We start from the raw sequence: 15,826 nt of genomic DNA, 5'->3' as shown, positions 1-15,826 counted from the left end.
TTTCCTCATTTCCAGATATTACATCCCCCTTCTGATCCTCTAGCCACTTTAGCCACTCTTTTTCATTTTATATATTTGTAGAAACTTTTGTTATCTGTCTTTATATTCTGAGCTAGTTTACTTTCATAATCCATCTTACTTTCTTTATAGCTTTTTTTTGTGGCTTTCTGTTGACCTTCAAAGATTTCCCAATCCTCTGGTTTCCCACCAAGCTTTGCCATTTTGTATGTGTTTTCTTTCAATTTGATACCCTCCTTTATTTCCTTAGATATCCATGGCTGATTATCCCTTTTTCTACAGTCCTTCCTTATCACTGGTATATCCAGTTCATCATGAGAGGACACAAGTTCAAGGATTTGTCCTGTATAGGTAAGTTGACTCTTCCATTGACCAGTATTGTGTACTTGTTTTCAAATGCATTTTTCAACTTTTCCAATGAGAAAGTACCATAATATATTAAAAATGTAAAAATAAGTGTCTTCCACTACCATGTTTTTGAAGGTAGAAAAAAATCTTTGCACCTGCTCTCCCTTCTTAATTGAGAGGCAGTCTGCTTTGAAATGGAATCTGTTCTGTGGGTTCCATTATGAATGCTTGGCTGGATTTCAAATGTTTCACTCAGCAGGTGGTCTTATTGATCCAAGAACTATGAAAACCTTTACAAGGATATACTCATAGATTACGTCTCCAATGTGTTTCTTTTTGTTGACAAACCTAATCGACACTTAAAGGATTACAACTTTTTTCCCTTGAAGTTTTTGCCGAGTATCAGTGGCAAAATTCACCATTTTCTGAGATTGTTCATGTTGAGCAGGGCTTTAAATGATGCTGGATTGCTGTATTAGGGAACCAAGGTGGGCTTCTAAACATCCTGCCTCTGCACCCACACTCCTCACACAAAGCAAAGTTATAACAGATCCATTATGTGAAACCCATGGCTGGGGTGCGCCGTCAGCAGAATCTGAAGATCCAGCCGGCATGAACATCCAGAAGACCTCGCCCATTAATTTGTTAGCGGAATAAATGTAACACATGAGATAATACCTAGTTATAAGAAGCTAGGATAAGAATCCCCCTTCCCTCCAAAGTAATGCATAAAATAACAGAAAATTATGACATGGAGTTGGAGAGTGTATAAATAACTACTGGATAATACAGAAAACTTAATAGCAGGGGACAACTGCTTGTCACAAATGAACAATAGGATCACCAGGGAGTTACTTGCTAGTTAGAAAAAGTGAGCTTAGAAGTTGATTAATTCAGCAGAATTCATTAACATGGATGAACTATATGAACTGATCACTCGCTGAGCGCTTAATTGTAGATGAACAATATCAATGGCTTGATGATGGGCGTGCATAATGCGATGTAAAAATTAATCTCATTCGGAAAGATTGTTAGACCAGTCAGCATGCAGAAGACTCTTGGTTGCCCTGCCCCCTGCTTTGAGCATTCTGAGGGGACCATTCTCTCTGCAACATCCTGCTCCACTTCTCAGTCACTCTCAACACCTCTCCCTTTCTTGTGCCATCCTTCCATGCAAGCACAGAGGATACAACACCTGCTCTTTACATCATCCCTTCTCACCATCCATGGCCCCAAACACGTCTTGCAAGTGAAAGTGATGTACTTCTTTCCATTTAGTATATTTGTTGCTTACAACATAGTCTGCTCAATATTAATGAGTAAGAAGTCTCACAACACCAGGTTAAAGTCCAACAGGTTTATTTGGTAGCAAAAGCCACTAGCTTTCAGAGTGCTCGCTGCTCCTTCGTCAGGTGAGTGGGATTTCAGTTCACAAACAGGGCATATAAATACACAAACTCAATTTACAAAATAATGGTTGGAATGCGAGTCTTTACAGGTAATCAAGTCTTAAAGGTACAGACAGTGCGAGTGGAGAGAGGGTTAAGCACAGGTTAAAAGAGATGTGTATTGTCTCCAGACAGGGCAGTTAGTGAGATTTTGCAAGCCCAGGCAAGTCGTGGGGGTTACAGATAGTGTGACATGAACCTAAGATCCCGGTTGAGGCCGTCCTCATGTGTGCGGAACTTGTCTATCAGTCTCTGCTCTGCGACTCTGCGCTGTCGTGTGTCGTGAAGGCCGCCTTGGAGAACGCTTACCCGAAGATCAGAGGCCGAATGCCCGTGACCGCTGAAGTGTTCCCCAACAGGAAGAGAACACTCTTGCCTGGTGATTGTCAAGCGGTGTTCATTCATCCGTTGTCGTACCGTCTGCATGGTCTTCCCAATGTACCACGCCTCAGGACATCCTTTCCTGCAGTGTATCAGGTAGACAATGTTGGCCGAGTTGCAAGTGTATGTAGCGTGTACCTGGTGGATGGTGTTCTCACGTGAGATGATGGCATCCGTGTTGATGATCCGGCACGTCTTGCACGGTACACGGTACATACACGTCACACTATCTGCAACCCCCACGACTTGCCTGGGCTTGCAAAGTCTCACTAACTGTCCCTGGAGACAATACACATCTCTTTAACCTGTGCTTAACCCTCTCTCCACTCACATTGTCTGTACCTTTAAGATTTGATTACCTGTAAAGACTCGCATTCCAACCATTATTTTGTAAACTGAGTTTGTGTCTTTATATGCCCTGTTTGTGAATTGAAATCCCACTCACCTGACGAAGGAGCAGCGAGCACTCCGAAAGCTAGTGGCTTTTGCTACCAAATAAACCTGTTGGACTTTAACCTGGTGTTGTGAAACTTCTTACTGTGTTTACCCCAGTCCAACGCCGACATCTCCACATCAATATTAATGAGACCAGGTGCAAGTGGAACAAATGCAGACTGAAATGTGGAACATTTCATTTAGTCCGTAAGTAAGTCCCTGAGCTTCCTGTTGACATTTCACATTTCTATCTTGTTCCCATTCTGATCTTTGTCCTTGGCCTGCTACAGTGTTCCAATGAAGCTCAAGGTGCAAGCTCAGGGAGCAAAACCTCTTTTGACTCAGCACTTTTCAGCCTTCTAGGCTGAACATTGAATTCAACAATAATTGTTCTGATCTTTTTTAGACATCTTCTTTGCACTGGATTAGGACCCATCTATCTTTATTGATCACAGTGACAGAGCTAGATGTTGTACAGTATTTGTATTTTCAAGAAGAAATTAGGTATAGTTCTTGCTAAAGGAATCAAGGGATTATAGGGGGAAGGGGGATCAGGATATTGAATTCGATGATCAGCCATGATCAAAATGAATGGCAGAGCAGGCTCGAAGGGCCGAATGGACTACTCCTGCTTCTATATTTTTTGTGTCCACATTTCCTTCGTGATTCTCACATGAACATCCCGATGACTGGTTAATTCAGGCATGCCTATACCCTTTTTACATGGTTGTTTCAAAATTTAGTTGAGTTACTTCATCATGAATGGCACTTGTTGTAGTTTAATGTATATCTTTACTCAAGACCTTACTACTCTGTCCTGCTGATCCCATAGCCCAAGATTTATCCTGGTTTGCCAGCTGCCTTTTTCTGACAGATAATGGGTCATTGTCCCTGTTTTTTTCAGCTTGAGCTAAATTTTGACTAATATATTAAATTTCCAGCATTCTTGGATTTTTGCTTTTGAATTAAACGTTTTGTTTTAGTGATTTTCCCTTCACGTTCAGTTCAGTGTTAGTTGATTAGGTTTATAATTTTTATCTCCTGTCAGATCATACTCTACTGCCCCTTTGATATTTGGCCAGCTGAAAAGTCATCAGCGCTTCAAACCAAGTTGGACACAAGCAGAATGTTTCAAAGAAAAAGAATCACCACTTCCAAAACACATCAACCTTTCCTCTCATCTGAATCATGTCAATGAAGCTCCTGTTACTCTTGTTAATGAGGCTAAAGCAAATCGACAGCAAGAAGAAGTAGGGAACTATGTTGGCACTGAATTCAAAATCAAATCTTGCTTTCTGTCTATTTTGGGTCTTCATCCTGTGTAGAAGTTTAAACGGAAGAAGGATGTGGAGGAAAGTATATGGGATTGTTAGAGATCCTGTAATGTTTCAAAGCATTAATTGGGATTTGTAGAAACACTGTATCTGAGAGAATCTAAATATTGATCTTGTTGAATTAACTGAATATAGCAGAGAAGAAGTGAATCCTCGAGGAGGTCAGTTACACACTTGGGATTTTAAAAAATATAATTCTGTAGTACTTAAAGTTAGATCCAGAAAAGTGCCTGAGTTTTTTTTTCCTGTTTAAATCGAGATGAACGTATGTATAATAGTATTCAATATGAAAACTTTTATTTAGCATAAAAGTTTAGCAGTGTTAATCCCCTTGCTGCCCTCTGTTGGAACTGTGTGGGAACTTTATTTGGCCGTAGTAACATACTTGTCGTCCTTTAGATGTACACCAGGGATTTTGTTGCCTCCCTGCTAAAGTCTGTTGAAATTTTAATTCAAGCTAATATGATTGAAGTTACCTTCTAATGCTTTCTATTCATGCTCAAGCAAAACTCAGTACCAATAGACAACTGCGTGCTTCTAACACATTAAGGTTTGATTCTGGAGGCGCGAATGGCAGCTTTTGAGCAAAACAGCTAATTGTTAAACAATTTAGAATCTGCACTACAGTTAGTATGGGATACCACAATTCCTGATCTCTCCAACTGATGGAAAATCACACTGACAGATCTTATACTTAAGGCTAAAAATTGCTAATTTGTTCTTTTTAAAATAGAAAGCTATCCAGAAGCACAAGCAAATCAGTACATTAATACAATAGTTCTTGGAGGAGAACGCTTTCAGACAACATTTGACACAATTTGGATAACAAAGAACAAAGAACAGTACAGCACAGGAAACAGGCCCTTCGGCCCTCCAAGCCTGTGCCACTCCTTGGTCCAACTAGACCAATCGTTTGTATCCCTCCATTCCCAGGCTGCTCATGTGACTATCCAGGTAAGTCTTAAACGATGTCAGCGTGCCTGCCTCCACCACCTTACTTGGCAGCGCATTCCAGGCCCCCACCACCCTCTGTGTAAAAAGCGTCCCTCTGATGTCTGAGTTATACTTCGCCCCTCTCAGCTTGAGCCCGTGACCCCTCGTGATCGTCACCTCCGACCTGGGAAAAAGCTTCCCACTGTTCACCCTATCTATACCCTTCATAATCTTGTATACCTCTATTAGATCTCCCCTCATTCTCCGTCTTTCCAAGGAGAACAACCCCAGTCTGCCCAATCTCTCCTCATAGCTAAGACCCTCCATACCAGGCAACATCCTGGTAAACCTTCTCTGCACTCTCTCCAATGCCTCCACGTCCTTCTGGTAGTGCGGCGACCAGAACTGGACGCAGTACTCCAAATGTGGCCTAACCAGCATTCTATACAGCTGCATCATCAGACTCCAGCTTTTATACTCTATACCCCGTCCTATAAAGGCAAGCATACCATATGCCTTCTTCACCACCTTCTCCACCTGTGTTGCCACCTTCAAGGATTTGTGGACTTGCACACCTAGGTCCCTCTGTGTTTCTATACTCCTGATGACTCTGCCATTTATTGTATAACTCCTCCCTACATTATTTCTTCCAAAATGCATCACTTCGCATTTATCCGGATTAAACTCCATCTGCCACCTCTCCGCCCAATTTTCCAGCCTATCTATATCCTGCTGTATTGCCCGACAATGCTCTTCGCTATCCGCAATTCCAGCCATCTTCGTGCCATCCACAAACTTGCTGATTACACCAGTTACACCTTCTTCCAAATCATTTATATATATCACAAATAGCAGAGGTCCCAGTACAGAGCCCTGCAGAACACCACTGGTCACAGATCTCCAGCTGGAAAAAGACCCTTCGACCACTACCCTCTGTCTCCTATGGCCAAGCCAGTTCTCCACCCATCTAGCCACTTCCCCTTGTATCCCATGAGCCTTAACCTTCTTAACCAACCTGCCATGTGGGACTTTGTCAAATGCCTTACTGAAATCCATATAGACGACATCCACGGCCCTTCCTTCATCAACCGTTTTTGTCACTTCCTCAAAAAACTCCACCAAATTTGTAAGGCACGATCTCCCTCTTACAAAACCATGCTGTCTGTCACTAATGAGATTGTTCCGTTCTAAATGCACATACATCCTGTCTCTAAGAATCCTCTCCAACAACTTCCCTACCACGGACGTCAAGCTCACCGGCCTATAATTTCCTGGGTTATCCCTGCTACCCTTCTTAAACAACGGGACCACATTCGCTATCCTCCAATCCTCAGGGACCTCACCCGTGTCCAAAGAAGCGAAAAAGATTTCCGTCAGAGGCCCAGCAATTTCATCGCTCGTCTCCCTGAGCAGTCGAGGATAGATGCCATCAGGCCCTGAGGCTTTGTCAGTTTTAATGTTCCCTAAAAAACCTAACACTTCCTCTCTTGTAATGGAGATTTTATCTAACGGGTCAACACCTCCCTCCGAGACACTCCCGGTTAACACGCCCCTCTCCTTCGTGAATACCGATGCAAAGTATTCATAGACTGGGGTTGTTTTCCTTGAAGCAGAGGAGACCGAGATGGGGTATGATTGAGATGTATAAAATTATGATGGGTAGAGATAGACAAGAATAAACATTTTCCCTTGGTGGAGAGATCAATGATGATTGGACATAGATTTACGATAAGGGCAGGAGGTTTAGAAGGCATGAGAAGAAAAACATTTTCACCCAGAGGGTGGTGGGAGTCTGGGACTCATTGCCTGAAGGGGTGGTGAAGGCAGAGACCGTCATTACATTGAAGAAGTATTTAGGTGTGCTAAGGCATGCAAGACTATGGACCAAGCATTCGAAAATGGGATTAGAATAGTTAAGGTGGCTGTTTCTGACTGGCACTGATGCGATGAGCTGACAGGCCTTTTCTGTGCTGTAGACCTCTATGACTCTAAGATACAATACTGAGCAAACATTTGGTCAAAGAAATAGGCTTTAAAGAGCATCTTAATGGTGGAAAGGCAGAGACGTCTAGGTGGAACAGAAGACCCAAAAATCACGTCTCTCTCCTATCTGACTTATTTTCATTTGCTGCACGATGGCACAGTGGTTAGCATTGCTGCCTCACAGTGCTAGGGACACAGGTTCGATTCCCGGCTTGGGTCACTGTCTGTGCAGAGTCTGCACGTTCTCCCCGTGTCTGCGTGGGTTTCCTCCGGATGCTCCAGTTTCCTCCCACAATCCGAAAGACCTGCTGGTTAGGTGCATTGGTCATGCTAAATTCTCCCTCAGTGTTCCCGACCAGGGGCCGGAGTGTGGCGGCTAGGGGATTTTCACAGTAACTTCATTGCAGTGTTAATGTAAGCCTACTTGTGACTAATAAATAAACTTTTAAAAACTCATCAGAATTAAGCAAGAGAATAGTGCTGCTTTTGTTAAGACACCAAGGAGGTAATGTCTGGTTTAAAGTTGGAGAACTCCAGCCTTGTGTTAGGCTCCATATTCAGCTAGTTCCTCTTTCTGTTTTCAGCCCCACAAGTGTCGAAAATTGCTCTCAGTTGTATGTTGCAACATAAATCTTGCATATAAACAACACCTTTTTGCTTGCACTTATGAGAAAACATGCCGTGCCAGTGGGAGCTGGTTGTGTAGCATCGTGAGAGGGGTGGATTTTGGTCCAGTCCGCAGACTTCCTGGAAAAGGTTTGCGGGCCCCACTTTGTGCAGCTGTCAATGGTATAGTGCAGTGGTTTACATTCAGCTGCCTAGACCCTAAGCTCTGGAATTCCATCCCCACCTCTCTACCTCCGTCTTTAAAGGCATTTCTTAAAATCTATCTTTTTGACGAAGGTTTTGATCTTCAGTCCGAATATATCCTTATGTGGCTCGGTGTTAAGTTTTGTTTACTGACTCCTGTAAAGTATCTTGGGGTGATTTACTACAGTAAAGGTGCTATATAAATGCAAGTTGTTCAGTAAGAGATGTCGTTACTGTTGAGGTATGTAGGAGTATAATTTGTGCAAGAATTTAGCCCGCAATCTTTTGGACTTTCAAGATGATAAGAAGGATGATGATAAAGGAGAGTAGGAATTATGCATAATTATCTCTCCAGGTGTGTGCTCATTAGTGCAGGTACTGCCTCTACCTATGATGACTTTCAATGTTCGCTTCTCGGCCTTTTGGCTAAGATCAAGTGTAGTATGGATTGGATGCTGCACTTGGTTGAGGTCATTAGGTTACACTGAAGCTTCATATGTTTCATATGAAGCAATTTTTTAAAGCGGCATCTCGGTCTTTTGGCGAAGATGCAAATGAGCTCAAGTCTTGGAGGAGGTATTACTTTCCCTTCTCCAATCAGCTTGGCTCATGTAGATCAGGCCCAGGACAGGGTGATTTGGTCGCTCACCCTGTCCTGTCAGCCTGGATCAGAAATGTCTCAACTTGTTGAGACTCTGAATTGGATTTGATTTGATTGAATTGGAAAAGTACAAAAAAAAGATATGGGGATAGCAAGTGCCAATTAATGGCACTGTACGAGAAAGTTCTCATTAACCACTGATGTAGTGTCTGAATAAAATAATTTCCATATTTTTAAACTTGGGATTCCTTAAAAATTTCTGTTCCCTGGGGATTGGATTCCATAACTATGTCAATTTTCCTACCAAAATTTCAAGTCAATGACAATCAATTACCAGGTAGCATTTTAGGTAACCACCTGTCATGTACTCATGTACCCTTTAACAGAGTGAATACAGAGAGTGTTGATAGCCAATTGATTGAGGGGTTTAAATTTAAATTACTTTCAGATGTCATTGATGTGTTGCTGCAATTAATTCTGAAGAGATCTAGTTCAATGATAGGAAAATCTTCGCATAGATTGATCTCCCTGCTCAATGTGTCATCTTGTTTATTTTATTTAGACATGTACTCATCTGACATATGACCTTCGAATGCAGAAGCTTTCACTCATACTCCGCATGCCCAGTGGGATGTGTCCCGGTGTGCAAAGCTGTGATTTTAGTGGCCCAAATCTTCCATTTGGGGTCAGAACCCATATTTCTGACTTTAGAACATAGAACATAGAAAAACTACAGCACAAACAGGCCCTTTGGCCCACAGGTTGCGCCGGTCATGTCCCTACCTACCTAGGCCTATATATAGGCTTACCTATAACCCTCAATCCTATTAAGTCCCATGTACTCATCCAGAAGTCTCTTAAAAGACCCTATCGAGTTTGCCTCCACCACCACTGACGGCAGCCGATTCCACGCACTCACCACCCTCTGAGAGGAAAACTTACCCCTGACATCTCCTCTGTACCTACTCCCCAGCACCTTAAACCTGTGTCCTTTCGTAGCAGCCATTTCAGCCCTGGGAAAAAGCCTCTGAGAATCCACCCAATCTATACAGTTGTAGACAGTGCGGAGGGAAGTGGCAGGTTACAGAGGGACATAGATAAGCTGCAGAGCTGGGCTGAGAGGTGGCAAATGGAGTTTAATGCGGAAAAGTGTGAGGTGATTCACTTTGGAAGGAGTAACAGGAATACAGAGTACTGGGCTAATGGTAAGATACTTGGTAGTGTGGATGAACAGAGGGATCTGGGTGTCCATGTGCATAGATCCCTGAAAGTTGGCACCCAGGTTGATAGGGTTGTTAAGAAGGCATACGGTGTGTTTGCTTTTATTGGTAGAGGGATTGAGTTTCGGAGCCAGGAAGTCATGCTGCAACTGTACAAAACTCTGGTGCGGCCGCATTTGGAGTATTGCGTACAGTTCTGGTCGCCGTATTATAGGAAAGATGTGGAAGTGTTGGAAAGGGTGCAGAGGAGATTTACCAGGATGTTGCCTGGTATGGTGGGAAAATCGTATGAGGAAAGGCTGAGGGGCTTGAGGTTGTTTTTATTAGAGAGAAGGAGGTTAAGAGTTGACTTAATAGAGGCATACAAGATGATCAGAGGATTAGATAGGGTGGATAGTGAGAGCCTTTTTCCTTGGATGGTGTTGGCTAGCACGAGGGGACATAGCTTTAAATTGAGGGGTGAGAGATATAGGACAGATGTTAGAGGTAGGTTCTTTACTCAGAGAGTAGTAAGGGCGTGGAATGCCTTGCCTGCAGCAGTGGTGGACTCGTCAACGTTGAGAGCGTTCAAGTGGTTATTGGATAAACACATGGATGATATTGGAATAGTGTAGATTAGAGGGACTTTAGATTGGTACCACTGGTCGGCGCAACATCAAGGGCCGAAGGGCCTGTACTGCGCTGTAATGTTCTATGTTCTATACCTCTCAACATCTTGTACACCTCTATCAGGTCACCTCTCATCCTTCGTCTCTCCAAGGAGAAAAGACCGAGCTCCCTCAACCTATCCTCATAAGGCATGCCACCCAATCCAGGCAACATCCTTGTAAATCTTCTCTGCACCCTTTCAATAATTTCTACATCATTCCTGTAATGAGGCGACCAGAACCGAGCACAGTACTCTAAGTGGGGTCTGACGAGGTTCTTATAAAGCTGCAGAAGATGTTGGGGTGGTACCGGGATTTGAACCTGGGTTCTCATGCTGCCAAAGCACACGATCTACCACGGAGCTGTGTCACCACTTTGACCAGACCAAAAAAAAAATCACACTTGCCTTCCTCCAATTTTTCTGGGCAAATTTCCGATGAAGAATCCTTCCGAACTGACTCAGTTCAGGATACCTTAGAGACATCAGTGAAGAAAATCTGCACAGAAGTCATGCCTATTCTTACATCACTAGTTGTTGTTTTTTGGTAATTACAGCATAAATGTCCCAAAGCTGCAGAAAGAAGGTGGGTTAGTAAGGGGAGTCAGAAGGGAGAGTTGGGGAGGATAAGAGGTGTAGTCAGGTCAGTAGACAGGTGGTTGGAGCTAGTCAGGCTGGGTTGGGTGTCAGAGGGATGGGGATTAGTTGAGTGGTAAGGGCTAGCCAGCTTGAGTGGAGGATGGTCAATGTGAGTAATAGTTTGGGGGTGCCAGTTGAACAGTGTTACTCAAGAATTAGACTAGGATTTTCCTAGATAATTTTTCAGAGGGTCCCAAGGAGCAGGGGGATCGTTCATTGGAAGTTCAAACTTTCCCGGCAATTTCCAGGGAGTCAGTGTGTTGGGACTTCTAGGGGTGCCCTGTTGCACATTATGGGGGTACATCCGGTCTCTGATTATCCAGATAATAAAAGATCTGGGCTAATCTGTAATAAGAAGGATACCTGACCTATGAAAAAATGCAACTACTTTTCTCCTCAATAGTATTGTCTTTGAAGCTATATTACATTGGATATGCAGCACAGAACCAGCCCCCCCAACCAGTCCTTGCCAGTGTTAATGCTCCACTTGATCCTCCTTCCATCTAAATATTCCTTATCTAAATGTGAGCTTGCACATGAGCAGTGGGAGAGAACACATTCTGAGTGAGACACATCCGTAGTGAGTCTGGATATCAGCAATTTGAAGCACAGTGGGAATTTGCTGCACAGGAGAAGAGGTGCTTTTTGCATTTTTTTTCTTTGCTGTCTAACTTCTTCTTAAATTTTTGAAGAGTGGTCGTGAACTGCTTCAGCAGTAGAGGTTACAAGGGGAGTGCTGATAAGGTCGGGCAACTATTAGCACTTATTGTTTCAAAGGTCTTTTTGTGGTTTATCATTTGTACATTCTGTAATAACGAGGATGAAAAAAAACAGACCCTAGAGTAATTGATTTAAAAGGTTTAATTTAAAGGGGTAAGTCATGGCAGGAGAAATCAAAGCCATGGTGTGCTCCTCCTCCACATACTCCATCTGGGAAGCCAAGAACATTTCCAGTGCTCAGGGCAAGCACGTGTGCAGGAAGTGTCTCCAGCTGCAGCTCCTGGATGTCTGGGTTTCAGATGGATGTTTGCGCTGCATCGGGGGGGTCAAAAATTGGCTGAGGCAGTGATCACGAGTGGCAGATCTCCCAGTGCACTGTGTATGCAGAGAGATCCCTTTAGGTTAAGTAACTGGGCAAAAAGTAAATGCAGAATAACGTGGAAAAATGTGAAGTTGTTCATTTTGAAAGGGAGAACAAAAGAACAGGGTATTATTTAAATGGAGAAAAATTACAGAAAGCTGCAACACAAAGGGATTTGGTACCTGTGCACAAAATACAAAGTTAGTACACAGGTGCAGCATGTAAGCAGGAAGGCTGATGGACTGTTGCCCCTTATTTCAAGAGGGTTGGAGTATAAGAGTAGGGAAGTCTTGCTGCAACTTACAAAGTACTAGTGAGACCACATCTGAAGTACTGCGAGCAGTTTTGGTCCCCTTATTTAAGGAAAGATATTATTTCATTGGAGGCAGTTCAGAGAAGGCTCACTAGGATGATCCCTGGTCTGGAGGGATTGCCTTATGAGGAACGGTTAAACAGGTTGGGCCTCTACTCTTAGAGGCCCGCCTGCTCACCATAGTGAGCGGGCGGGTAAGTGGAGCTGAGTCCACAAAAAGATCAGCCATGATCTTATTGAATGGCGGAGCAGGCTCGAGGGGCCAGATGGCCTACTCCAGCTCCAAGTTCTTATGTTCTTATGTACTCATTGGTATTTAGAAAAATGAGAGGTGATCTCAACGGAACATATAGGATTCTGAAGGGACTTGACAGGATAAATGCTGAAATGATGTTTTCCCTCATGGGAGAGTCTAGGACTGGAAAAGATGGTCCCCCTCGTACTCCCTCCCCCTCGTACTCCCACCCCCTCTCAGAATAAAGGGGCACCAAGTTAAGACTGAGATGAGGAGAAATGTCTTCTCTGAAGGTTGAGAGTCTTTAGAACTCCTGGCCACAGAGAGCTGTGGGGGCAAAGACTTGGTGTATATTTAAGGCTGAGATGGATAGATTTTTGATGAATAAGGGAATCAAGGGTTTTGGGGAAAGGGCAGAAAAGTGGGCGCGAGGAATATCAGATCAGCCACAATCCTACTGAATGGTGAAGCAGGCTCGAGGGTCTGAACATCCTACTCATCATAACCCAATATTCCCTTCTCCCTCATATGCAGTTGTGCTGTTCACATGCACAGGGCCCAATTCTCCCATCCCAATGCACACGTTTTTTGGCGCATCAGGTTGGGAGATGCACATGTCAGCCATTTCGCGGGATTCGCGCATGGGTTCCCGATGCATGCGGGTCTCCCACAGCCAGAGAGCAGGCGCAGTAGGGACTGTGCTGGAAACCGGCGGGAAGATAGGCAAGTGATTTAAATCTCTTTTTAAATCTTATTTAAATGTCATTATCGGGCCCAGGACTGAATTCTCCGGGCCCAATAGCATCTCCCACTCTGTCAGGAGTATTTCACTCCGGTAGGGTAGAGAGTAGCTCCCCACTTGCAGGGAACTAGTGGGAAATTCCGCCAGAGTGGAGAGAGGGCAATCAGGGCCCCCCAGGGCGTTGGAAGGTGGGGGTGATGCCCCCTGGGCATAGGCACCCTGGCAGTACCAGCCTGTGCCCCTGGCACTGCCCACTGGGCATCGGGCAGTGCCAAGGATGCAGGGCCTATTGTGGGCAGGGCCAAGGGAGTGATCGGTGGGAGTGGTCACTCTGCAGATAGGATTGTTTGGGACTAGAGGGAGGCCAGCGATCAGCGTGGGCTGGGGGGGGGTCTGCCTCCTGGGGGTGGGGGTGGGGGGGTCTGCGTCTGCCTCCCAGGGGAGGGGGGGGTCTGCCTTCTGGGGGGGGGGGGAGGGTGCGGTGAAGATGTCAGGGCTAGTCCCGGAATGCTTGTGCAGGCCGCTATCGGGCTGTAGGGGGGTCGCGAGGGGCAGCAGTGCAAAGGTCCCAGGCTGGCCAGCGATCGAGGTGACCAGCAAACTGCAGTCTGACAGTTCAGGGTCACTGCGCAGGCGCAGAGGCCCGGAAATGTCAGACTGTAGCATGAATAGGCCCCGTCCCCCATGCTTTTAATGATATTCACAATTGTGGCCTTTGCAATGCACAGAGTGTGGGAGATTCGAGTCTGAAGTTGCACTGAAAAAACAATCATGAATTACACCATTTTTCTTGCCAATTCAGCACTTCGAATTTTTTTGGGAGAATCGGGCCCACAGTATGGTAGCAAGGTCCATATCCTCACTACTCTTTGGATGAAGTTACTTCTGAAATTCCTATTGCATTTCTTGGTGACTAGTTTTTTTGGATCAACAAAGCACAAGTCAGGAGTGTTGTACGTTTGGTTGATCTCACAAAGAGGTGCGGGTCTTGTTTGGTTGAAAGTTATGTGTTTATTGATAACACATAACTATGTACATATCCTGGATATAGCCCAAGCTATGAACTAACTCCATGTTTGCTTCTATACAGGTCTCTGTCCAGTACAGATTACTCTAATCTCAGGTCATGTGTCTTTTTACATCACACAGGGTAGTATTATTTCCCAGTCCCATTTTAACCCTTGCTCTGCCAGATAACCTTATACTACAAGAAATGTGCTCGAATACTCTTCATTTGCCTTTAGACCTTAAAAAATGGGACCAGAAGTAAGTTGTTCACCCCCTCGAGACTTCTCTGCCATTCAGTAGGAGCATGGCTGATCTAACATTCCTCACGTCCACTTTCCTCCCCTTTCCCCATAACCCTGATTCCCTTACTGATCAAAAATCTAAACAGCTTTAAATATATACAAGGACTGGATGAGTGCAGCTCCAAAAACACTCAAGAAGCTCGACACCATTCAGAACAAAGCAGCCTGCTTGACTGGCATCCAAATCATCACCTTAAGCATTCACTCCCCCCACCACCAGTGCACAGTGCCAGTAGTATTACTATCTCCAAGAAGCACTGCAACAGTCCACCAAGTGTACTTCAACAGCACCTTCTAAACCCACCACCTCCACCAATTAGAAAATCAAGGTCAGAAGACGCATGGAAACACCTGGAAGTTCCCCTCCAAGTCACACACCATCCTGTCTTGCAACTATTATTGCCATTCCATCACTGTTGCTGGGTCAAAATCCTGGAACTCCCTTCCTACCAGCACTGTAGGTATACATTACATGGATTGTAGTAGTTAAAAGGTATCTCACTCCACCTTCAAGAGCAATTAAGATTGGACAACAAATATCGGCCTTGCCAGTGAAGCTCACATTCCATGAGTGAATAAATAATAAAACATAAACAGCTTTTGTCTCTTTACAGCTGAATTCAAGCTAGCAGCACAAATGCAGAACAAGTTTTCTATAAATTGAGGAGGTGAAGATCCATGGTTCCAAAAGGAATATGAACTGGGAGTGGAATGCATCCTGCCTATTGGGTAGTTGTGTTATCCAAACCTATGGATATGGAGGTAAGGGATCTGATCCCACCTTTTTTAGTACCAAGTTGACACTCCTCAGAGCATACAGTCAGCACATCCACAATATCAAAGTGAGAACTTAGCAATCACTCAGCAATGCCCCTTTCTTGAGGCATCCACAGTTACAATGTGCATCCTCTCTTATCCACCTTTCACACAATTTAGAATGAGAGGCAGTGAGATGCCTGTACTGGATGTAATTGACGATCAACCATTTGGGAGCCAAGGTGATGTCACCAAGTTATTCAACTTGGCAAGCATCACAGAAGAACACATTCCTGTCCATATCCTGCACCCACAGATACACTTATCAGCAGCGAATCACTGGATAGCAATCAGGGACAGGAAATTAAAGCAATAAAACAGGAGAAACGAAGGAAAAGATGGCTGAGCAGAGCTGAATTCAACCAGTGAAATATTTCCTTCCTGTCAACTTCCATTATGAACAGATTGATCATTTTGCAGGACAGATAATTGCATACTTCATGCACTCACTGATTTCCCCCAGGTTCTCATTAAGTACAGCACCAAATTCAGGGGTAGGAAGTAATGATTGTGTGATAACACAGACCGCACAT

General features: G+C 44.2%; 1 non-coding gene across 1 annotated transcript; it reads left to right on the top strand.

Moving 5' to 3' along the window:
* Positions 1 to 8,096: 8,096 nt before the first annotated feature.
* On the top strand, positions 8,097 to 8,294 carry LOC144503257 (U2 spliceosomal RNA). The gene has a single exon (XR_013499470.1). It is a non-coding gene; the product is annotated as a U2 spliceosomal RNA (small nuclear RNA).
* The last annotated feature ends 7,532 nt before the right edge of the window (positions 8,295 to 15,826 follow it).

This window comes from Mustelus asterias, chromosome 13 (genome assembly GCF_964213995.1).
Source record: "Mustelus asterias chromosome 13, sMusAst1.hap1.1, whole genome shotgun sequence".
Lineage (NCBI taxonomy): Eukaryota > Metazoa > Chordata > Chondrichthyes > Carcharhiniformes > Triakidae > Mustelus > Mustelus asterias.
Note: the sequence above shows the minus strand (reverse complement) of the source record. Positions and strands in the feature narration are given on the sequence as shown.